Raw genomic sequence first — 25,908 nt, 5'->3', positions numbered from 1 at the left:
CAGAGTCTTTCAGCTTGTCCTGTCCGCGCGGTGTGTGCTTCACTGAGGGCGCCGCGGCGCCATCTTGGATCTCCAGGCCCGTCATCTCAGTTTGTCCTTTTCGGAACTTTCCTCTGGTGCAGAGAGCCGGCGGATGATCCCCTGGGGTCTCAGGATCGTGCCCGTGCTGCATAGGGCAAAAGAAAGTCGGTATGTGGGCTGGGGGAGGATCGGTTACCGGATCGCTGCTGGGAGCTTTGGGAGATGCGTCCTCTCACATGCCTGCCTTGGCCACGGCCCAATCACTATCATCTTCAACTCACTTCTGCTTCATCTCCTCCTCCCTTATTCACCTCTGTACTAACTCCTCTCCCACCCGTATTCCCCTTTCAACAATGCTCATCTCTGCCCCCCCCCCTGTATTGCCCTTTCACCAATGCTTATCTCTGCCCCCCTGTATCCCCCTTTCACCAATGCTCATCTCTGCCCCCCCGTATTCCCCTTTCACCAATGCTCATCTCTGCCCCTCTGCCCTCCCATATTCCCCTTTCACCAATGCTCATCTCTGCCCTCCCATATTCCCCTTTCACCAATGCTCATCTCTGCCCCCCCCCCCGTATTCCCCATTTACCAATGCTCTTCTCTGCCCCCCTGTATTCCCCTTTCACCAATGCTCATCTCTGCCCCCCCACCGTATTCCCCATTTACCAATGCTCATCTCTGCCCTCCTGTATTCCCCTTTCACCAATGCTCATCTCTGCCCCCCTGTATTCCCCTTTTACCAATGCTCATCTCTGCCCCACCCCGTATTCCCCTTTCACCAATGCTCATCTCTGTCCCCCCCCCCCGTATTCCCGATTCACCAATGCTCATCTCTGCCCCCCTGTATTCCCCTTATTCACATCTGTACTAATTTCTCTCCCACCCATATTTCCCTTTAACCAATGCTCATCTCTGCCCCCCCGTATTCCCCTTTCACCAATGCTCATCTCTGCCCCCCTGTATCTCCCTTTCACCAATGCTCATCTCTGCCCCCCCGTATCCCCCTTGTCCTGTCCGCGCGGTGTGTGCTTCACTGAGGGCGCCGCGGCGCCATCTTGGATTTCCAGGCCCGTCATCTCAGTTTGTCCTTTTCAGAACTTTCCTCTGGTGCAGAGAGCCGGCGGATGATCCCCTGGGGTCTCAGGATCGTGCCCGTGCTGCATAGGGCAAAAGAAAGTCGGTATGTGGGCTGGGGGAGGATCGGTTACCGGATCGCTGCTGGGAGCTTTGGGAGATGCGTCCTCTCACATGCCTGCCTTGGCCACGCCCCAATCACTATCATCTTCAACTCACTTCTGCTTCATCTCCTCCTCCCTTATTCACCTCTGTACTAACTCCTCTCCCACCCGTATTCCCCTTTCAACAATGCTCATCTCTGCCCCCCCCCTATATTGCCCTTTCACCAATGCTTATCTCTGCCCCCCTGTATCCCCCTTTCACCAATGCTCATCTCTGCCCCCCCGTATTCCCCTTTCACCAATGCTCATCTCTGCCCCTCTGCCCTCCCATATTCCCCTTTCACCAATGCTCATCTCTGCCCTCCCATATTCCCCTTTCACCAATGCTCATCTCTGCCCCCCCCCCGTATTCCCCATTTACCAATGCTCTTCTCTGCCCCCCTGTATTCGCCTTTCACCAATGCTCATCTCTGCCCCCCCACCGTATTCCCCATTTACCAATGCTCATCTCTGCCCTCCTGTATTCCCCTTTCACCAATGCTCATCTCTGCCCCCCTGTATTCCCCTTTTACCAATGCTCATCTCTGCCCCACCCCGTATTCCCCTTTCACCAATGCTCATCTCTGTCCCCCCCCCCCCCGTATTCCCGATTCACCAATGCTCATCTCTGCCCCCCTGTATTCCCCTTATTCACATCTGTACTAATTTCTCTCCCACCCATATTTCCCTTTAACCAATGCTCATCTCTGCCCCTCTGTATTCCCCTTTCACCAATGCTCATCTCTGCCCCCCTGTATCTCCCTTTCACCAATGCTCATCTCTGCCCCCCCGTATCCCCCTTCTACCAATGCTCATCTCTGCCTCCCCGTATTCCCCTTTCACCAATGCTCATCTCTGCCCCACCCCAAATTCCCCTTTCACCAATGCTCATCTCTGCCCTCCTGTATTCCCCTTTCACCAATGCTCATCTCTGCACCCCCCCCCCATATTCCCCAGTCACCAATGCTCATCTCTGCCCCCCTGTATACCCCTTTCACCAATGCTCATCTCTGACCCCCTGTATCCCCCTTTTACCAATGCTCATCTCTGCCCCACCCCGTATTCCCCTTTCACCAATGCTCATCTCTGCCCCCCCGCATTCCCCATTCACCAATGCTCATCTCTGCCCCCCTGTATTCCCCTTTCACCAATGCTCATCTCTGCCCCCCGTATTCCCCTTTTACCAATCCTCATCTCTGCCCCACCCTGTATTCCCGTTTCACCAATGCTCATCTCTGTCCCACCCCGTATTCCCCTTTCACCAATGCTCATCTCTGCCCCCCTGTATTCCCCTTATTCACCTCTGTACTAACTTCTCTCCCACCCATATTTCCCTTTCACCAATGCTCATCTCTGCCCCCCCGTATTCCCCTTTCACCAATGCTCATCTCTGCCTCCCCGTATTCACCTTTCACCAATGCTCATCTCTGCCCCACCCCGTATTCTCCTTTCACCAATGCTCATCTCTCCCCTCCCGTATTCCCCTTTCACCAATGCTCATCTCTCCCCTCCCGTATTCCCCTTTCACCAATGCTCATCTCTGCCCCCCCCCCCCATATTCCCCAGTCACCAATGCTCATCTCTGCCCCCCTGTATTCCCCTTATTCCCCTCTGTACTAACTTCTCTGCCACCCATATTTCCCTTTCACCAATGCTCTTCTCCCCCCCCGCGTATTCCCCTTTCACCAATGCTCATCTCTGCCTCCCCGTATTCACCTTTCACCAATGCTCATCTCTGCCCCACCCCGTATTCCCCTTTCACCAATGCTCATCTCTCCCCTCCCGTATTCCCCTTTCAGCAATGCTCATCTCTGCCCCCCCCCCCGTATTCCCCAGTCACCAATGCTCATCTCTGCCCCCCTGTATACCCCTTTCACCAATGCTCATCTCTGCCCCCCTGTATCCCCATTTTACCAATGCTCATCTCTGCCCTCCCGTATTCCCCTTTCACCAATGCTCATCTCTGCCCCCCCCCCCCGTATTCCCCGTTCACCAATGCTCATCTCTGCCCCCCTGTATTCCCCTTTCACCAATGCTCATTTCTGCTCGCCCGTATTCCTCTTTCACCAATGCTCATCTCTGCAGCCTCCTCCTATCCATCTTCCACCACTGCTCATCACTGTATCCTCTATATACCTCTGCACCTCTTTCTGCCATAAACGTATAACTGAAGGCAAAACTTTATTTTTGTTTTGGATAGAGTGGAGGTGGATTAGAATACCAATCAAGTTCTACTCAAGTATGTATTTTTGCCTCAAATAAGCACTTTCTATTGCTCCAAATTTCCACATTCTTTTTTTTTTGTTTGCTGCTGTGATCCAACTTCTTTTTAGTTGGTGGCTATGTGCATCCTCCATGGACCCATTGTATGTAGGAATGTAATCACTCTCTCTTACTCACTTCCTGAGATGGGCTATGGATTATGGGAAATGTGTACCGTATACAGAGCAGTGCACATGACTACAACTAACGTGCACTACTCGTTTAAAGCAAACAGAAGTGAGGGGGGAAATATGTGTTCAGGAGCTCACAGAGAGCTATACAAGGTGGCAGGAAAACACAGTAAGAAATTATTATTATTATTATACTGGATTTTTATAGCGCCAACAGTTTGTGCAGCGCTTTACAATATAATGGAAGACAATACAGCAACAATACATTTCAATACTAGAGGGTTCGGAGGGCCCTGCTCCTGAGAGCTTACAATCTAATAGGGAGAGGCTGGTGAAACTGTAACTGTGAGGGATGAACTGATGAGTGAAGTAGAAGATATGGTTATTAGCTGAAGGCAGGATAGGCCTCCCTGAAGAGATGAGTTTTTAAGGATTGCCTAAATGTTGACACAGTATGAGATAACCGGACAGATTGGGGTAGCGAGTTCCAGAAGATGGGAGAGGCTCTGGAGAAATCCTGGAGACAAGCATGGGGGAGGAGGAAACAAGGGAGCTAGAGAACAGGAGGTCTTGGGAGGAGCGGAGAGGACAGTTTAGGTGATATTTGGAGACAAGATTGGTGATGTAGCTCGGGGCAGAGTTGTAAATGGCTTTGTATGTTATTGTTGGTGTTTTGAATTTTATTCGTTGGGCAATGGGAATCCAGTGGAGGAGGGGTTGGCAGAATGGGGTGGCAGACACTGAGCGGTTGGTATGGTGGATGAGGCTGGCAACAGCATTCATGATAGACTGAAGAGGGGATAGCTTGTGGAGAGGTAGGCCAATGAGGAGGAGTTACAATAGTCAAGACAAGAGATAACAAGGGAGTGAATAAGTTGCTTAGTGGTTTCAACGGTTAGAAAGGGCCATATTTTGGAGATGTTATGGAGGTGAAGTCTGCAAGATTTGGATAGCGATTGGATTTGGGGTTGAAAGGACAGGTTAGAGTCCAGAATTACACCTAGCACCCTGGCATAAGGGGGGGACTGATGGTTGCATTATTGATCTTGATGGAAAGATCAGGGGAGGGGGCACGGGCCGGAGGAAAAATTATGAGCTCAGTTTTAGAAAGATTGAGTTTGAGGAAGTGGTGTGTCATGCCCATGTGTGAGTTAATAAGTAAGTAATGTGAGAGGAGACTGAAGGCGTGAGGTGAGGAGTAAAGAGATAGATTTGTGTGCGATGGTACTGGAAGCCAAGGGAGATTATTAATTCATCAAGGGAGGAGGTGTAAATGAAGACTGTTCGAGGACAGAGCCTTGAGGTACCCCTACAGAAAAAGGAGGTGGAGAGGGGGAAACAGAGTTATAGGTAATACTGAAGGAGTGCTGTGAAAGGTTGGAGGAGAACCAGGAGAAAGCAGAGTCTTGAAGGCCAAGAGAGTGGAGTTTTTTGAGGAGGAGGGAATGGTCAACAGTATCAAAGGCTGCAGAGATGTCTAGTAGTATGAGTATGGAGTAGTGGCCATTGGTTTTAGCAGTTAGTAGATAATTCGTGGAGTTTCAGTAGGACAGTTTCAGTGGCATGTAGTAAGCGAAAGCCGGACTGCAAGGGGTCAAGAAGGTTGCTGTCAGTGAGGTAGGAACTCAGACAGTTGTACACTAAGTGTTCTAAAAGTTTTGACGCAAACGGGAGCAAGGAGATGGGTCTTAAGTTGTTCAAGCTGGTGGGGTCCAGTGAGGGCTTTTTAAGTATGGGGATGATCAGGGCATGTTTTAGAGGGGACAGTAAGAAATGATTTTATGATGATAGTGGATGTGTAAAGATTATTTTTGGAGAATATGGGCTTGTTTGCATGTGTGCCTGGGGTGTGGTAAAACCCAATAGTGGACCTTCAGTTTTCCTGTCCCCTGACTGCCCACCTGAACACAGACATGCAACCGCTCAGGGCTGTACACATGCCACGTCCACCGCAAAAATTTACTGTCATGTTTCTGTAATGTTAACTGTCGAACGCGACCCATGCCAGTCTATGGGGCAAAGCCACAACAGCAGGCAATGCACGAGATTGTGGCGCAGTGTTAAGACATTTAGAGGGTTACAGAGCTCCACCCAATAGGGGAAGTTACACTTTAAGCACTCCTCCCCCTTTGCCTGTCACATTTGTCACATATTCTTTTTTTGGGGGGAGTGGGTACCTAGTTTTAACAGGTACCTGCTCCCACTTCCTAGGCGATCCGAGCGGAAGTTCTCCTTTCCCCCTCCATCCATGCAGTCTTCTGGGACACGCTACAGGTCCAAGATGACTGCCGGACCATTCAGGAGGCACAGCACGACTCGTGTATGCACAGTGTTCACCCGGCTGTGAAGCCGCAAGCTGTCACAGCCAGGTGCCCACAGTTGAAAGGGGAGGGAGACCAGTGACGGTTTGAGTGAGCACATCGCTGGATCGTGGGGTGGGTGAGTGTGTGTTTATTAAAAGTCGGCAGCTACACTTTTTGTAGCTGTTGACTTTTAATAAACACAAAAACGACTGGAGCCCAGCTTTAAATCAGGTGAAGGGGGCATATCACCCGTAAAACTCTTCTGAAACCCGATTCACCACAAAATCAGATGGGCGGCAAGGGCTGTGGCACATGTGAATGAGCCCTTAGGGTATAGTTTAGTGTCACTTTGAGCGCCTAACTTTACAAATAGACACGCTATCCAATATACCACCCACATGGGATAATTAGATTTCCATAATATCCATAAAACACATATATATGACTGACACACACATGCAGACCTTTAATAGAAGGTTGTTGAAAGCATACAGCCAGCAGCAATATGATTATTTACTCTTATCAAATCATTTGTTCAAACGATTTCCTTAAAAAAAAATCCATGCACCCTTCAATAAACTTCTGTAATGCAGATGCTCTAACAGGCGGTGGGGAAGAGCAACTGAATACAATGTTCAATTATTCTTTCATCAGATGTGCTGTCATACATCCCGTCACTGAGGTCATCCCATCTGTATTCCTTCAGGCATCAGCCACTAAGCCTTGAAATGGTGGCTGGTTTAGGAAGACATGAGTTGTGATAGTTGTGCAGACACCCACACACAAAGGCAGGTGTCACATAGCTTAATCTGGCTTCTTAGTGCTGAGGAACACAGACCCACCTGTACTGACGCCTATTGAGTGTCAGCACCTCGTCCCTCTCCTTCCCCTCTCAGCACAACAAGACAAATTGTCCCTTTGTAGTCGATGTATCATTTATAAAAAATAAAAGGATTTAGACACGCTGATCAAAATAATACATGGAAGAGGATTCTACAAGTAATTCATACGTCCCTTAAAGCTAAAATTATGTATACACATTGTCTCTATAATTGTATTTAGGAGCACCAGATTTAACCTCTTCATGTGCAGGCAAGTTTTATTTCCTATAAGACAACGGGAAAAAGTATGAGTAGGCATAAACTCTAAATGATTAGACCTTTGTTGGTCACTATAGTAGGGCTAGTGAGTGTGGCCATCTCTTAGACATTGTTTTTGCTGCCCATAGTGTAAATGTTTTGCAGAACTGTTTCCCTTTGCAAAACTGAAATCTTTGCTGTTATGTGGCAGCAATTTTTTACTAATTTATACAGGCTGTTTCCTGACACTAGAGAACACTTTCTTCAAGCTTGCCAGCAAAGTAGCTCAATGGACTTTAGACTATCCCAAAGTGGCTGCCACATTTTTAAGCACTTCAATAGCAGACACTTTCTCCCCTTCCTGCCCAGGACAATTTTCAGCGCTGTCGCACTTTGAATGACAATTGCGCGGTCATGCAACACTGTACCCAAACTAAATTTTTATCATTTTCTTTCCACAAATAGAGCTTTCTTTTGGTAGTATTTGATCACCACTGGGGTTTTTATTTTTTGCTAAACAAACTAAAAAAGACCAAAATTTTGAAAAAAAACAACTGATGGGCACTAATAGGTGGCACTGATAGGTGGCACTGACTGCACTGATAGGTGACACTGATGGGCACTGATAGATGTCATTGGATAGGCAGCACTGATGAGGAGCTACTGACAGGCATTACTGAGTGGCATCTGAAGGGCACTGACAGGCATTACTGATGGGGCACTGATTGGCAATTTTATGGGCACTGATTGGTTGGCACATTTATGGGCACTGATTGGCACTTTGATGGGCATTGACAGGCGTTCTTTATGGGGCACGTGCTGGCAGCTGATGGGCAGTGATTGGCAGCTAAAGGGCACCTCTGATGGGGGCTGCACTGATAATCAATGTGCTGATTATCAGCGCAGACCCCCCCCCCTCGCGAACCGAGAAAAAACATTTACCGGCACTTCCTGGTTCACGCGATGATCAGCTGTGATTGGTCACAGCTGATCACATGGTAAGAAGCCTCCGTCAGAGGCTCCATACCACAATCGGAGATTTGATGTGTCAGACTAACAAACAGAGCCCCCGCCGGCTTGTTATCCTGATCATGTCATATGACATCCAGTCAGGTTAACAGAACCACTTTGCAGATGTCATATTTCTATATGGCGGGCGGCAAGTGGTTAAGTAGAATTCCAGGATGTGTACAAGCACACAGCCTGTCTCTGTGCTTCTTCTTAGAGTTGGCCTTAATTAGACTGGCCATAGATTATGCAGTTTTCTTTCCTTCAACCATGGGTTGAAGGAAAGAAAATTGCTTGATTCCCCCATCAACACAATGAGTGTTGATGGGGGAATCCTTCCCTCTGCGCTTTTGTGTTCTGACAGTGGAAGGTTTCCCTGCTGTCATAATATAATGATCACTGCTAGCAGCTATAGCCACCAGCAATAAATGTAGGAAGAAAAAAAACGATAGGCTGGTTTTACTGAAGTGGATTGATAGATCAACTTTAGTACAACCAGCCTGCCCATAGATTGATCAAAATTCATCCATGTATGGCCAGCTGTAGGCTAGACCTACACTGATATTTAAAGTGCATGTCAAGACAATTTTTCGTTTTCACATTTTAGCGGGAAGGATTAGGAGACCTGCCTGGTTTTTACTTCTATCTGAGGCTCGGTTCGAGTAATTTCCCCTCGAACAAAGACAAAGTGTGACCAAACAGGAAGTAAGGGAGAACCCTTCAAGAGCAACACAGATAGAAATGATTTTTTTTAATTTAGTAGAGTAGGAAAGGATAGAACCCCTGTCAAATATCTGTTTCTGTATGTGTCTCTGTTGCAGATTTTCTTTCCTTTCCTTTCCGGTAAAACAGTTGTCAGCTCGACACGAAGTTAGGTGGAATCTATCTAGTGGATCTCCTGGATAGCAGTATAAGCCATACAGGGTTTCCAATCTGGGAATGTGAAAGCTGTGGTCTTCTTCCAGGATGGATCAAAGCAATTCTGATTAGTCATGAAGGAGAAGGGGTGGAAGATCCGGACTTGGAAATCTCTGGAACCCTGCACCGGCTGCATGGGCAGTGCAGGGTTCCAGGGAGGAGATAAGTAGAATGGGGACCGGAGGGGGTGGGGTGGATGTAGGGTGGTGGTTTACCTTTTCATTTTTTGTTAAAAAGTGAACTTTTATTTTAACTAAATATTATGGTGACAGAACTAAGTAACAGCCATCCCTCTTTATCACCAATAGAGATGAGCTCAGGCGTTCTCAGAACTCATCTATAGCCGGACTTGCACCTTTTTTTAAATCCAATGGTAATTCCCACCCTGAAGCTCAGGCAAACAAAAAGGCGAGCTGCAGAGAGGGAATAACCCTGCCCAGGCTCATTGGAATAACAAAAGAGCATGAGTTCAAAGTTCAGCTAGAGGGGAGTTCAGAAGAAACTCAAGCTTATCTTTAATCACATCCCCGAACAGTAAGGCCAGCTATACATGGGTCGAATCTCATCCAGTTCAGCAGGAACCGGCCGAAATTCGAACCATTAATGGGCAGGCTGAATGTACCAAGTTGATAGATTTGCTTGCGATTATTGCAAGTGGCTACTATAGCCACTAGCAATGATCACTGTCTTCTCCCAGTGGGGATGCCTTCCCCGCCCGCTCCAGCCCCCCCGCCCCCCCACCAGAAGCAGGAGATATTCCCCAGTCAACACTGTCTGTGTTGGTGGGGAAATTGCCCGAATTTGCATCATCTATGGCCTGCCTAAGAGAGGTGGTGTGTCAGACCAGGCTGCATATAGAGTGCTGATTATTGTGTGCACTACTTCTGGAAGATATTCCGGAGATGGTTGTCATCTCAAAAAAGGAAGAGCCTGAACAAGGACCTTCATGTCAGAATCACCAGCAATTTTATTGAAAGCTACAGATTTTAACTGATTAAAAGCAATTTTTAACCACTTTTCCCGACCAGCCGCCGTCATTGTACTGCGGCAGGGTGGCTCGATCCCGCGAAGCGCCGTCACTGTACGTCAGCTTTAGAACTCTATTTTGCAGAGGTGCGCGCACCCACTGGCCAGCGGGGGAGTGAATCAGCAGGTGGGGTGGACTCGATGTCCTCCGTCCGCCTGCGATTATTCCCCCCAGTGACAGAATGGGGATCTGCCAAGGCAAATCTCCATTCTAACAGGGGAGATCACACAGATCCTGTGTTTCTGCTATGCAGGAAGACAGATCTGTGTGTTTCCCCGGCAGCCCACCCCCCATACAGTTAGAACACACCTGCAGGGAACACATTTAACCCCTTGATCGCCACTGATGTTAACCCCTTCCCTGCCAGTGTCATTAGTACAATAGTAGTGCATTTTTTTCCCAAAAAAGTGTAAAAAATGTCAGTTAGGTGTCCGATCTGTCCGCCGCAATGTCGCAGTCCTGCTAAAAATCACAGATCACCGCCATTACTAGTAAAAAAAAGAAATAATAATAATAAAAATGCCATAAATCTATTCCCTATTTTTTAGATGCTATAACTTTTGCGCAAACCCATCACTGAGGAAGAAATTTGTTTTTTTATGTTTTTTTGGGATATTTATTATAGCAAAAAGCAAAAAATATTGCTTTTTTTCAAAATTGCAGCTCTTTTTTTGTTTATAGCGCAAAAAAATAAAAACCGCAGAGGTGATCAAATGCCATCAAAAGAAAGCTTTATTTGTAGGAAACAAAGGACATACATTTTGTCAGTGCAATTGTCAGTTAAAACGACGTAGTGCTGTATCGCAAAAAATGGCCTGGTCATTAAGGGGGTAAATCCTTCCGGACCTTAAGTGGTTAAATTACATTACAACATGACATTTTACATAATATTTTAGTGATTATGTTAACATACTTTACACAGGAGTGTGTGAGTTTTTTTTCTGTTTTACAAAAGCCCTGCAGTGAGATTTTTTTCCTGGGGATTAGAATAATGGAACCAGTGGTGCCAAGCAGGCATTATGTACTGTTTCATCTTTACATTAATATGATAATATGTTATCAGGTACAGAGAGATATGGGAGAGAGAATTTTCTAGTAGGCATGTTGAACTGTAAATAATTCCCTATATAGGTATAACGGTGTCCTTTAGACTAAATTCCCATCAGGCATTGCACTTCATGCATTGCGCAGTCCATACATTTCAGTGGGCTGCCCTATGCGTGATAAATGCACCAAAGAAGCTCCTGCACCTTTTTGAGCTTCAAACTCTGCTCATTCCTCAAAACATGTGTTTTCTGCAAATTTTTTTTGCATGCAACAATGGGCGTCTTGCTTGCCACTGGGGGGGGGGGGAGGGGCTGGGGGGCAAAGAATGGTTCTGCAAGTATGACGCGTTTTTTGCTCATTTGTGAATGTGTGCAAAATTGCGTGATTTTGCACGCGTTCACATGCTACTATCGTGTGTCTGCAACCTTAAAATAAAGTTGCAGCAAACTGCCAGAAACACACCCGGTTTATGCTTTATACTAATCCAGAGCAGGAACAGGAGCCAACCTTCACACAAGGTAGTGTATCTGCAGACGCACTCCAGGGAAATAGCCATAAAATGGACAAGATTATCAGCACGGTCAGGTAATAAAGAATTGTATTCACTTATGGATATTTTTGTGCATTTAGCAAGGACAGGGTCACAGAAACTGTTGTTTGGTTAAAATATAAAAAAAAAATGTTTTATGCCTAATTCACATTAGGCATAAAAAATGCTGCTTATACAGGCTTTTGGCATTTTTTCTTTAGCCTGTATAAGCAACTCTATGTTAGCCTAATAGAAATTAGTGTGGCTGAATTGCCATTAAGTTAAAGCAACATCCCTTGTAATTAGACAAAACTAGAGAAAGGGGTGTTGGTTCTTTTCAGGTACATTATAGTGAACAACAACATTTCATTAAAAATTAATAATTTATTCCAAAATAGGTTAAAATTCAAGATCCACATAAAAACATTTACACTCAAAACTAGGGATGGGCTTTATGTTCGGGTCGAACATGAGTTCGACTCGAACATTGGCTGTTCGCCCTTCGCCGAACAGCGAACAATTTGGCGTGTTCGCGGCAAATTCGAAAGCCGCGGAACACCCTTTAAAAGTCTATGGGAGAAATCAAAATTGCTCATTTTAAAGGTTAATATGCAAGTTATTGTCATAAAAAGTGTTTGGGGACCTGGGTCCTGCCCCAGGGGACATGTATCAATGCAAAAAAAAGTTTTAAAAATGGATGTTTTTTCGGGAGCAGTGATTTTAATAATGGTTAAAGTGAAACAATAAAAGTGAAATATTCCTTTAAATATCGTACCTGGGGGTGTCTATAGTATGCCTGTAAAGTGGCGCATGTTTCCCGTGTTTACAACAGTCCAAGAGCAAAATGACATTTCTAAAGGAAAAAGAAGTCATTTAAAAGTACTAGCGGCTATTTGAATTGTCGGGTCTCTGCAATACACATAAAAGTCATTGAAAAAAACGACATGGGATTCCCCCACAGTCCATTACCAGGCCCTTTGGGTCTGGTATAATAATTAAGGGGAACCCCGAACCAAAATTTTTTTAAAAAAATGCGTGGGGGTCCCCCCAAATTCCATACCAGGTCCTTTAGGTCTGGTATGGATATTAAGGGGAACCCCGCGCCAAAATTTTTTAAAAAATGGCGTGGGGGCCCCCTAAAAATCCATACCAGACCCTTATCCAAGCACGCAACCTAGCTGGCCGCAGGAAAAGAGGGGGGGACGAGAGAGCGCCCCCCCTCCTGAACCGTACCAGGCCACATGCCCTCAACACGGGGAGGATGTCCCCATGTTGATGGGGACAAGGGCCTCATGCCTACAACCCTTGCCCGGTGGTTGTGGGGGTCTGCGGGCGGGGGGCTTATCGGAATCTGGAAGCCCCCTTTAACAAGGGGACCCCCAGATCCAAAAAAAAAATTTTTTTTTTATAATTTTGTTTCGGGGTTCCCCTTAATATTCATACCAGACCCAAAGGGCCTGGTAATGGACTGTGGCGGAATCCTATGCCGTTTTTTTCAATGACTTTTATGTGTATTGCCGGGACCGACAATTCATATAGCCGCGAGTACTTTTAAATGTCTTTTTTTCCTTTAGATTTGTCATTTTGCTCTCGGACTGTTCTAAACACGGGAAACATGCGCCCCTTTACAGGCATACTATAGACACCCCCAGGTACGAAATTTAAAGGAATATTTCACTTTTATTTTTTCACTTTAAGCATTATTAAAATCACTGCTCCCGAAAAAACGGACGTTTTTAAAACTTTTTTTTGCATTGATCCATGTCCCCTGGGGCAGGACCCAGGTCCCTAAACACTTTTTATGACAATAACTTGCATATAAGCCTTTAAACTTAGCACTTTTGATTATTCATGTTCGTGTCCCATAGACTTTAACGGTGTGAGCGTGTTCAAACTAATTTTTTGCCTGTTTTTTTTGCATGTTCTGCTGCGAACCGAACGGGGGGGGGGGGGGGGGGGGGCGTATTTGGCTCACCCCCACTCAAAACCCATTCAAAGGGATGTACTCAAAATCATCCAACCAAATTGGATTATGTATGACCACTGGAAGCATATAAGGGCCAGGAAGGCATAATACTAAAAATAACCACACAGGGGCAAGGGATCCTCACAGTGGTAAGTAGTGTCAGAATACAGCAAACTATGTAGTTTGCACTGTACTCCCACCCATGTGGCTCCGCCCACATACATAATCCAATTTGGTTGGAGGATTTTGGGAACATCTCTTTTTGAATAATCTATGCTATTCGTATATCATAAAATGTGGGAATGTCATGACCAGTAGCGGAATATATATACCCTGAAGAAGGGCGAAACATGTCGGGATTTTGTTATCTGTATACTGCCCTAAAGCAGAGATCATATGAAATGGGTTTTGAGTGTAAATGTTTTTATGTGGATCTTGAATTTTAACCTTTTGGAATAAATGATTAATTTTTAATGAAATATTGTTGTTCAATATGATGCACCTGAAAAGTCCCAACATCCCCCTCTCTAGTTTTTTCTATGTTATCCTATTTGTCCATGCACATTTGGGCACTTACAGGCAAATTTGCAGAAATTTTAAGGTTTAACAAAAAAAAAGTGCATTTTGGAGAGGAGTTTGGGCAGAAAAAACACTTGACGCACATAAATGCACATAAACTCACATAAACACACTTAAATGCGGCGTTTAAGAAGCGTTCATCGTTTTCAAAACTGATTACAGTGAAAGATTAGCAGAAGGAAATATTTTGGAAAAAATGCTTATAAGAGCAAACTCACATAAACTCTTGTGCAATACGAGCCACTATGAGTGTTTTTTGTGCTGATGTGTTGCCAGAGGTTCTGCCATTTTTTAGCCACCTAGTGTGCAAGAACCCTTACAGTATATGAATAATAATAAAATCTACCACTAAAGGTGTTTTGTTATCTGTTCAATAAGTGCAATAAACCTGTTGATCCTGCCTGAAATCTAGTTAGCTGATAACTTTCTATGCTTCCTGACAGTGCTCTACTCTTAGGGCTCATGCATATAGGTAGGGGTCACTATGTTGCTCCTTTAACATTGTTCCTCCCTTAAAAATCCTTCCAGGAAGGAGAAAGAGTTCATTTCTTCCTGGCAGGATTATATAAATATCTGGGTGGAGCTTAGCTTTGTTTTTTTTCCTGTAGAGGAGCTGGTAGATGTGAAGAGTAGCCAGGGAAGGAGCCAGGACCTAAGAAGAGACATTTTATTGTTTACAGCCTCTGGTACTGAGCACACTAAGGCATAGCTCCCAACTGTCCTTGATTTCGAGGGACTGTCCCTGATTTGGAGTAATGTCCCTCTGTCCCTCTTTGCCCCTCATTTGTCCCTCATTTTGGTCTGATCTATATAGTTGTATATAAAATGCACTTTTTATCTTTCAAAAAGTGTTTCCCAGTGCTAAACCTTTCATCCAATTTCTAAATTGCTGCATTTGTACATTTTAAAAGCCAATATAAAGGAATAGTAGTGGTAAAAAAAAGCCCTTTGGATTTATTTAATCATTTTTTTGGTTAATTCTCCTTTAAGGGGGTGTGGCAGGGGGCGTGTCCTATGCCTATATATGTTTGTTAGTAGGTGTCCCTCACTCCCTTCTCAAAATGTTGGGAGGTATGCTAAGGTACACCACCATCTGAGAGAGGACCCTTTCACACCAGCGAACCCATGAGGTTCTCCTGTAAGTTTTTGAGGTGGACCCGATTGGACCACCCATTGTTCACGATGGGGTGGTGGATGTCAGCGGACACTTTAATCAGCCAGTTCACCCAATTGATATGCCAATTAGAGGTGGACTCCTATGGGTTAAGTCAACTACTCTCTTGTTGGATCTGCCCACCATACTTCAAGGATCTGTCAACATTTTCTAAAAGGATCTGGGACAGTGGGATTGTTATCCACTGTCCCTGATTCTTTTAATCAGGGACAGTTTAATCAGGGACAGAAGCATAAGAATGCATAAGAGGGGTTAAAAGAGAAGTATGGCTTTTTTTTTAGAATTATACCCAGATGGATTCAGCATTGATCTGATGCTACATCTGCCCCAGCCCCGCTGGCTCTAACACTCTGAACCGAGCGATCAAACACCGCTGATCGCTCAGTTTTCAGGGCTCACTGAGCAGAGATCTAGTGACTGTCAGTCACAGCTCTCTGCTCTGCTTCCACGCTCACTGGAGTGCTGGGCTGTGGAGGGGCGGAAGCGTTCAGCCAGGCTCTCAGCGGCTTGCTGAGAGGCTGAGCCGGGTGTCAGTCCAGGCATGTGGGCAGATCCCGACTTTATTGTCGCGATCTTGCCTGAGCCTGGATTGGCTCTGTGAAGTCAGCCGACAGCCGGCTTCAGTCCGCTGTCTGCTCAAAACAGGTCACAGGAGTGCAGAATGAACTGAATCTATTTCGGCTGTACTTCTCCTTTAATTCTCTGTCATCTACAAAAACCCAAATTCAGGTAGTGGAACCAGACCAGAGCAAAATGCACCAGATTTAAATAATAAGGCTGTCATTCATATTGTGTATAATCGGTGCCCCATGGCTTGTGAATATGTCTCTGTTTTGTGTAGCCTGTCATGTTGGCTCACTAGGAAAGTTGTTTCAAGTGGAGGTGATATGAGACAATATTTACTGTCTGTGATGTCATATTAACAGCAAAGACTGGAGGCAGTTATGCAAAACAGAGAAGGAGTCAGTGCTGTACAACACGCACTACGAATCCGAAGAAGGGTGTGCATGAGAGATCATTTCATTCTAAGGGCAGGTATCCAAATAAAGCCTATTCAACTGGTCAGTAAATCATGTTAACAGGGGTACATTGGAGTAAAACAGTAGTAGCAAGTATAGCATTCTAATTCTCACTCTGATAATTAGACTAAATCTAACCCTCTGGCATTATTATTAAGGTGTAATATTTAACTTATTCCTGACTCTAGCAGGTTTCCTTCATCCATGTGACCGGTCTAGCACTGCCGCCTCTCTAGGGCACTCTATGCTATGGTGGCATGCTCACCTCCTCCACGTACGATTGACCCTGCATTGTATGTGGAGGATGAGGATGAGGGACCTTGATGAGGATGAGGGACCAACGTACAATTGTGCTACACATCTTATATATTTCTGTGCATGCCCATTTGAGAGTGATAGTTTTAGGCCATTATTTATAGTTAACTCTAAACTGAAGATTTCAATGGGGCTTTCATATGTGACCTAAAGAAAATTTTGGGTATTGAAGTTTCTTGTCATTTCACAGATGCAGACAATTTTAAGGCATGACATGTTACATATCAGGGTGGATTTACTAAAACTGCAACATTTGGTGCAGCTGTGCATGGTAGCCAATCAGCTTCTAACTTCAGATTGTTCAGTTAAGCTTTGGACAAAAACCTGGAAGCTGATTGGTTTCTATACAGAGCAGCACCATATTTTGCAAAACAATCCCATCTATTTACTTGGCATAGCCTCATTTTTTATATTTTACAAAAAAATGGGTAATATATTGCATTTGTGTGCAGCAAAATTAATTGCAGTGCATTTATTTTTACTTAAAACCTGCAATTGATAAACCGTTGCACTAATATTATGTGGCATAACAAATAGAAACTACACCTATTTTATTCTGTAAGGTCTCTGCTTTCAGAAAATATATCATATTTGGGGATGTAAACTAATCTTCAGCCCTAAAATATTTGTTTTAACATGTGGCAAAAAAAACCCCCACACAAACACACACAAGCAGCCCTGGCAGTGAACGGGTTAAAGTTCCACAGCTATCAAACTCATTCTTCATTTATTAGTTACCTAGAACAAGCACGCACATAGCAAAATAAATAAAAATCAAAACTCCTTTCCTGCATGCTTGTTCCAGGCCATTGACTCACTAGTCAGTCTAGCCAGGATCAGGATGACAGCCACAAAGCCAGCACTATTAAAAATACATCAGCAACTCCAATATTTCTATCCTCATGGGCTGTCTTTAACCTACTCAGATTCAAGTGCTAAGACCATACTAGGGATTTTTCCTTTTGACAGGGTCAAAATTTTCATAAGAAGCCAATGTCTTCCTGATCGCATGGCCAGCTTTCTTCTTGGAAGCCTTGGCCCAGGACCAGAAAGCTCAGAGTCACAGATGTTTGGGATAGTTAGATGACAGCTCTAGTTTAAACTCTTTTTAAATCCAACCACTGATAATTTATGGCCATCAAGTAAAAGAAGACTATCATGAGATATATCCACAGCCTGCCAATGCTGATCCCATTCTAAAAACACCAGGAGACTTGCTGTCATGTTGATCCCCTGGGTTCCATGCTTTTCCAGAATAAATATACTCAAAGAGGCGCTGGGAACGTTTAGACTTGTCGCACGAAGGAAAATTTCAAACTAGCACAATGTCTCTGGTGAGACGGCTCCCCACAGCAAGGCTTCCCTCAATGGGCACCTAACAGTAACTCAAACCATAAAAATACATAAAGGAGCATCAGAACAAAATCAGATAAAGAAGTCCAAGATAATTTTAAATTGTTGATAAAAAAAAGTAATATAAAAACAGCCAACACATTTTGGGAGCCCCTCAATGCAGGATTCAGAGAAAACAGCGTCATCACAGATCTATATTAGAACTCTCCTCATGGAGGAACAACCTGACAGCAGTTGCTTTGAAGCAATGGAGTCCCTCCAAGTTTTATCCTATTGTAGCACTACCCCCATAGGAGTTGCAGATGTCCGTGTTCCCCACTACTGCACAGCCAGTCATACAACATTTCCTTCTTGCATCCAGACACAGGAAAGCAGTCCTTGAGTTTGTTTTTGTTGTTTTTTTTTTTTTATTAGGGGATAATAACTTGGATGGGGTTAGGGATTATGGGATGCACAACAAGAAAAAATGTCCAACAAACAGAACCATGGACAACTTCCTCCCTTTTTACAGACTCCACTTCTTCCTCCTGCACAAACTTTGTTCCTTTGAACAGCTCTGCTGGGTTCAATCCCTTTGGGAACTAATAGTCTCTTGTTAGCTCAGCAACGGCCCATTACAGGCTAGGAACTCTCAGTCCCTTATAAAAAATAGCATATGGGGAGTCAACTGCATCCAGCATCACTTTCTGCTTCCCTGTAGACACTGGTCCCAGCTCTACTTCCCGCAGAAATGCTAGCCCACCTGGCTGCCACTTCATCAGCCCATCTGACTGCTTCTTCTTCCTAGTCTAATCGACTGACACACACTGGAGACTTCACATGGTAAGGTTGGATTAAGACTTAAGCACATTGTTGTCTTCAAGAGAGACCTACTACAGCTGGCAGTTTCTCCAATTGTCTGTCCCTGCACCCTGCTGATTTACTTACTTTGTCTCTCCTTGCTCCTGCTGCCTCTCCAGATAGGGTCCCTCTATCTGCCTCCTGTGGTAGGATCATTCCAGGCCATCCTCCAAAGTTCCAGTCCAAGCTAACCACCCCCCAAGCAGGGTTGTCTCAAGGACCGCCGACAGACTCCCTCAGCACTGCTTGTCTGTCTTCCACGCGACTTCCTGGCTGGCATGGCTCATTTCTATTAAGGGCTCCTTAATTCCCTGCCAATCCCACTGCCTGGGTATTGGCTAAGGGCCCTAAATAGGCAAGGCAACCCCTCCTAGATATTCTGCAACATTCTAGAACCAGGAGGAGGCAACAGAGAGCTGCCAGGATAAGTCATCCAGCCATAACCTCTAATAACCCTGACCCAGATTCCCTGGACTCAGGTTTATCCCTGGGCCAGCTAATTTTGCCTGCACTACTGCTAGTAGTACACTAGAGGGTGTTACACTATGTTGAGCACTGATGAAGGGGGAGTGGTGTTGCTCTCAAAATGCATTGGCTGTTTTTTTGTATGATTTTTTTTGTAGCAACAATCAAAATGATCTTGGACTCTTATCCAATTTTGGTCTGGAACTCCTTTCTGTATTTTTATGGTCCATGCTTTACTAGACAGTGACCCAGAAAAAGGTATACAGATCAGTAGATCAGTCAGGAGTCTTTCAGAAAGGTGAAATACACAGCTATACCATGTGGCAGCAGTGGCTGGCAGCTGGCTGAATAGGATTACACATCTGTTGGCTGTTAAAACAGTTCATATATACAACCATGTGTAAAAGTGAGTACACCTCACCTTGACTTTTTCAATATACAGTATTTGAACAGGTAAACTTTTTGATCTTGGTTAAAATAGTGCAGAAAAGGTCATATGCCTGAACAAATTGCACATACAATTTACAGTTCCGACACCTCCAGCACTAAATGTATGTAATAGCATGGGGTGTGGGGTGTACTGGAGGGTCTATTGATATTGGCTGCCGGGGGATCTATCACTGGTGGGGATCTGATTTTGTGTGAGGGTCTATTGTTGCTGATGGGGAATATATTGTTGCTGGGGGATCTTATGTTGCTGGAAGGGATCTACTGTTGAGGGAGAGGTCTTTTTTTACTGGCTGCTGGAGGATCCATTGATGCTGGCTGCTGGGAGATCTGTTGTTGCTGCTGGGGGGGTCTAATGTTGCTTGGGTGGATATTTTGTTACTGGGTGTGATATTTTGTTGTGGGTGGTTCACTGTTGCTGCAGGGAATCTATTGTTGTTGGTGTGGAGTCCATTGTTGCTGGGGGAGTCTATTGTTGTGCGGGGATCTATTGCTGGGATTCTATTGTTGCTGCCTGCAGGGGATCTATTTTACTGCTTTTCTTTTTATCATTAACATGTTCCATACAAATGAGTTAGCACCACAAAATGATACTTGGTTCTGTATTCTCTAAAAGGGGCAGTACTGGTAGGTGGGTAGGGGGTGGATTCAAGGGACGGTGGTCAGAGGTGGGTAGGGGGCAGAGACAAGGGGTGACTCAGACAGGGGGGGGGTTCTGAACCTATTCTCCGAGAAAAAAAGCCCTGGGAATACCCCTAAATTTAACACTACTTAAAATCCATGAACTTAGAATGCAGTATTCCAGATTAGGTGCCAATTTTAGAACCTGTCTTTTTTGAACTTTAGATATCTAGGGTTTGGTTTCTATCATGCCAAGATAAAACGTTCTCTCTAAAGTGGTTTCTCAACCTTTTTTTCAGTCAAGGCATCCTTTAAAATTATACAAAATCTCAGGGTACTGCAGTCAAAAATGTAAAAACACGGTGTTCTTCTGGTTTAGTGGTCAGTAGTTTGTGACGCAAAGTTCAAAGGTCAGTGGTAAGTGATGCACAGTTCAAGGGTCAGTAGTTTTTTATGCAGAGTTCAGGGGTCAGTAATTTGAGATGCAGAGTGTAGTGGTCAGTGATTTGTGATGCAGAGTTTAGTATCAGTAGTAAGTGACTCAGAGCTCAGCAGTTTGTGATGCAGAGTTCAGTGGTCAGTAATTTGTAATGCAGAGTTTAGAGGTCAGCAGTAAATGATGCAAAGTTCAGGGGTCAGCAGTAAGTGTTGCAGAGTTCAAGGGTCAGAAAAAAGTAAGGCAGAGTTGAGAGGTCAGCAGTGGCTAATGCAGAAATACCTGTTAGGATGCCCCGAGAAATTTACTAAAGTTTGGTCTACCTAGCTGGATTCCCAAGTAGGGATGGGCCGAACACCCCCGGTTCGGTTTGTACCATGACATACCGAACAGGCAAAAAATTTGGCAGAACACACAAACACCGTTAAAGTCTATAGGACACGGACATGAATAATCAAAAGTGCTAATTTTAAAGGCATATATGCAAGTTATTGTCATAAAAAGTGTTTGGGGACCCGGGTCCTGCCCCAGGGGACATGTATCAATGCAAATTTTTTTTTTTTTAAATGGCCGTTTTTTGGGAGCAGTGATTTTTTTAATGCTTAAAGTGAAACAATAAAAATGAAATATTCCTTTAAATATCGTGCCTGGAGGTGTCTATAGTATGCCTGTAAAGTGGTACATTTTTTCCCGTGTTTAGAACAGTACCACAACAAAATTACATTTCTAAAGGCATAATTCTCATTTAAAACTGATCGCAGCTGTAATGAATTGTCAGGTCTCGGCAATATAGATAAAACTCATTGAAAAAAAGAGCGTGGGGTCCCCCCCAGTCCATTACCAGGCCCTTTGGGTCTAGTATGAATATTAAGCGGAACCCCGAACCAAGATTTTAAAAAAAATTGCGTGGGGGGTCCCCCTAAATTCCATACCAGGCTCTTTGGCGTCTGATATGGAAATTAAGGGGAACCCTTCGCCAGATTTTAAAAATAAATGGAATAGGGATCCCCCCAAAATCCATACCAGACCCTTCAGGTCTGTTATGGATTTTAAGGGGAACCCTGTGCCAAAATGAAAAAAAAATAGCATAGGGGTCCCCCCCAACATCCATACCAGGCCCTTATCTGAGCACGCAACCTGGCAGGCTGCAGGAAAAGAGGGGGGACGAGAGAGCGCCCCCCCCTCCTGAACTGTACCAGGCCACATGACCTCAACATGGGGAGGGTGCTTTGGGGTATGTAACATAGTTAGTCAGGTTGAAAAAAGACACAAGTCCATCTAGTTCAACCAATAAAAGAGAAAAAAAATCATACAATCCCATATACACAATCCCATACCCAGAGTTGATCCATAGGAAGGCGAAATACCCCAGCAAAGCATGATCCAATTTGCTATAGCAGAGGGAAATATTCCTTCCTTCCCCCCGAGAGGCAATCGGATATTTCCTGGATCAACTTTACCTATAAATGTTAGTACCCATTTATATTATGTAAATTTAGGAAAGAATCCAGGCCTTTTTTAAAGCAATCCACTGAACTGGCCAGAACCAGCTCTTGAGAGAGTCTATTCCACATTTTTACAGCTCTTACTGTGAAGAAACCTTTCCGTATTTGGAGATGAAATCTTTTTTCCTCTAGACGTAAAGAGTGCCCCCTTGTCCTCTGTGATGACCTTAAAGTGAATAACTCAATACCAAGTTCACTATATGGACTGCTTTGTGATTTCAGACTAATTTTATTATTTGGATGTGAACCTGTTCTGACCCTTTGGTGGCCTTACTGTAACAAGTGATTAGTTAACATCATACGACCACCATTGGTATACTTCCTCTCTTAATACGCACCTCCATTGGTTCCCAATTTTGGGGCCAATTCTGGTCATTTTTGCCTTGGGGGTTGTACATTCCTATGATGGAGATATATATGCTCTGAGGTTTCGACCATCCTAAGTTTTTTTAGTAATCCTCTAATATTTTATTGGGTACCCAGAGGTTCCCTTGACCCATTTGCCCACTGTCACCTGATAGGTACATGCATGAGTTTATTAGTTAGTTGATCTGCTCCATTTTTATTTGGGGCATCTATGTCTTCCTTAATTAGTATTACAATTCTCTACATGGCTATTGGTCAAACATGTGGGGGCCTATATGGTTTATATGACTACTTCCCGGTTTCTATGATTATTACTTTTTAATATTTTAATAGGGGAATAATTTAATTTTGTTTTCACCGCAGAGTGGTATATGGCTCTGGGGATGTCTTATTATTAAGTATTTTTTATTAGTTCCCAAGTGATAAATATATATGCTATTTATTGGCATTAACATTCTCCACTAGATGGCGTTTCCTTTAGCCGTTTATAGGCAGAATTTGGAATAGTACCCTATCAGGTGGTTATATTATTTTATATAATATTTTTTATTTTTTATTTTTCATTATAATTTTTGATGAAGCCAAGGTAGTGCGTTCTTGTCGTACTTCTTTGAAAGAATACTCATATATGTTTTCAGTCCCCCCAGCAATGAGGAAAGCTCACTTTGTAAATGTTGAAGCGATATTTGTTTTATGTACATCAGCCCCCTGTTCGTTGCAAGATAGGGCTGACCAACGTTATTCGTTTTGCCATTAAAGTGAGGCTTGGTTTCACCTTGAGTACTTCCTGGTTTAGAACCAGGATGTGGCCACTAGAGTGTCAGAACGAGGGGTGGTTCTATGTATGTATTTAAGGAGCGATGAGTCAGTGCGTCGCCCGTTCCTATGACAACGTCCAATAGGACGAAACGTACGTCGGAAGGCAGACGCGCTGACGTCATCGTTTCCACCTTACAGTGAACGGGTGTATGCAGGCCGGCCGGCTGATTTTTATATGCTGTTACTCGCCATTTGTAGTAAGTGCGCTATTTTTATTCTTAAATAAACTGTATACGGATTCACACTATGGAGAATATACTTCTTATTTCCCTGGGTGTCCAATGTTGAATATCCGACCTCTCTATTGGTGGATTCCGGACGATCCTCCTCCATGCTGAGATCGCTGTTGGTGTCCCCACGGAGTGGATTTCGAATATAAGCTTTAATATAGCTTACCTCTGGTAAGCACATATTGTTATAGGTGGTGGATTTTTGTTCACGTGATACCTTTTCACTACAAGTCTTCAATCACTATTGGTGGATTTGTTCTACACTAAGGACTGTCGATTTTCTGTGCCATTTCCAATTTTACAGACTTTTTGGTTTCTGTCACTTGCCTAATCTGCATTTAGTGTTTCACGATAATTTCGGTTGTATCAAGTCATCTGATTGTTATTATGTTGCTATTTGGGTTCACATATGTAATTAATAGGTGAATGTAACACAATTTCTGTGTCATTTCATATATTCATTTATTTTTTAGCACAGTCTTTTTAATTTTTAATTTTATTTTTATAGCGCAGTTCTTTTTATTGCTTTATCTATTTTGATTCTTTATACCTGAGGATTAGGACTGCAGCTTGGGGGGTGTAGGGAAGCGCGGTAATTTTTTATGATTTCCTTGTTATCACTATATGGACCACTTATGTATTTATACATGTTGATCATATCCCCCCTTAATCGACTCTTCTTCAGTTCCTCTAATCTATCCTCATAGCTGAGCTCCTCCATGCCTCTTATCCGTTTGGTTGCGTATCTCTGCGCTTTCTCCAGTTCCCCCCTCCCCCCCCAAAAAATATATGGTTGTTTCAAAATAATGCTCTGTTTTTTCGCACCCATGACTATGTACTGTTATTGGCTATGAGGTATTTTGTGCATATTTATTTTTATGTGCTCTGTATTCTTATTTTGTTATGACTGGCTTTGAGCCCTTTTTGGTCCCTCATTATTCACTGGTGCCATTTTGTATGGATGATTATGGATACTCTTTTCTGTCTGTACTCTTTCATACTGCATCTCAGTTTTTATTACTACTTTGTTTTAGTTGCTGATATAACGTTTGTCTAATAAACGTACCCTTAAAAAAAAAAAAAAAAAAAAAAATTCTAGTTATCATAAAACCTGTTGCCAAGCCGCAAATCAGAAAAATCTGAAAATTCTAACTCAATTACAGACATTGGGGTAGATTTACTAAAACCGTAGTGCTAAATCTGGTGCAGCTGTGCATGGTAGCCAATCAGCTTGTTCAATTAAGCTTTGACAAAAAAAAAACCTGGACGCTGATTAGTTTCTATGTATAGCTGCACCAGATTTTGCACTTTCCAGTTTAACAAATCAACCATGTTGTCTTCTACTAGTAAGCTCAGAGCAGCTCATATACAGCTCTTAGTCAGCCCTCTCTGTTGCCCCAGCACTAACCGTGAGAGGCAGGGGAGAGGCAAAAAGGGATGGTCTGTGAGCCCCCACCTGTCCTTAGCAACCAATGATGTCATATCGGTTGGTAGGACATGGGCGACCGACCCAGATCACTGCATCTGCATTCTGAGCACTTCAAAGACAAGGACAAGTAGCAGCATGTGGCTCCACAAAAAAAAAAAGATTGATATACCTAGTTGTCATAAAAGTTGGAGCAACTTTTTAGCACCTCACCCCTGGGACCTTATACAGCACCCCGGGTGCTACAGCAACCCTGTTTAGAAAGGCTGCTCTAAGACTCCCAGGCAATAGGTAATGGATGCCTGAGTCTGGTAAGGGGTTGAAACCAATCATGCCACTGTAAGGAAATTAAACCATAAATAATGTAGATTTCAACAACCAAAGAGTAGCTTAAAAAGAAGCCCTAATTTGATTCCCATCAAAGGTTTGTGGGAGGGTTTTGAAGTGGTCAAATATATCAATGTCGATGTCAGAGACTGTTGGCTAGTTATACAAAATGCTTTCAAGCATTTTTTTTTTTTTTTTGCTAAAGGAGGCATTATACCACCTTCTGCTGCCAAGGAATTATTTACTTTTTCCACAGTGCACCACTACATTATTTTGCAATATAAATGATTGAAAAGGCAAATTTTCTTGTATTTGTATTCAAGTATGTCACCTTTACCTGTAGGCTCTGTTTGAATAAAGATCTACTGTTTGCCTGTTTAAATATTTTGAAAAAGTCAACAATTTCCACGGCGTGTACCTAATTTTTCACACGACTTGTACAGTATATATTTCAACTGTATTTAACCACATGCTGACC

This window comes from Aquarana catesbeiana, linkage group LG04, assembly GCF_042186555.1.
Source record: "Aquarana catesbeiana isolate 2022-GZ linkage group LG04, ASM4218655v1, whole genome shotgun sequence".
Taxonomy (NCBI): domain Eukaryota; kingdom Metazoa; phylum Chordata; class Amphibia; order Anura; family Ranidae; genus Aquarana; species Aquarana catesbeiana.
This window is presented reverse-complemented; position numbering follows the sequence as displayed.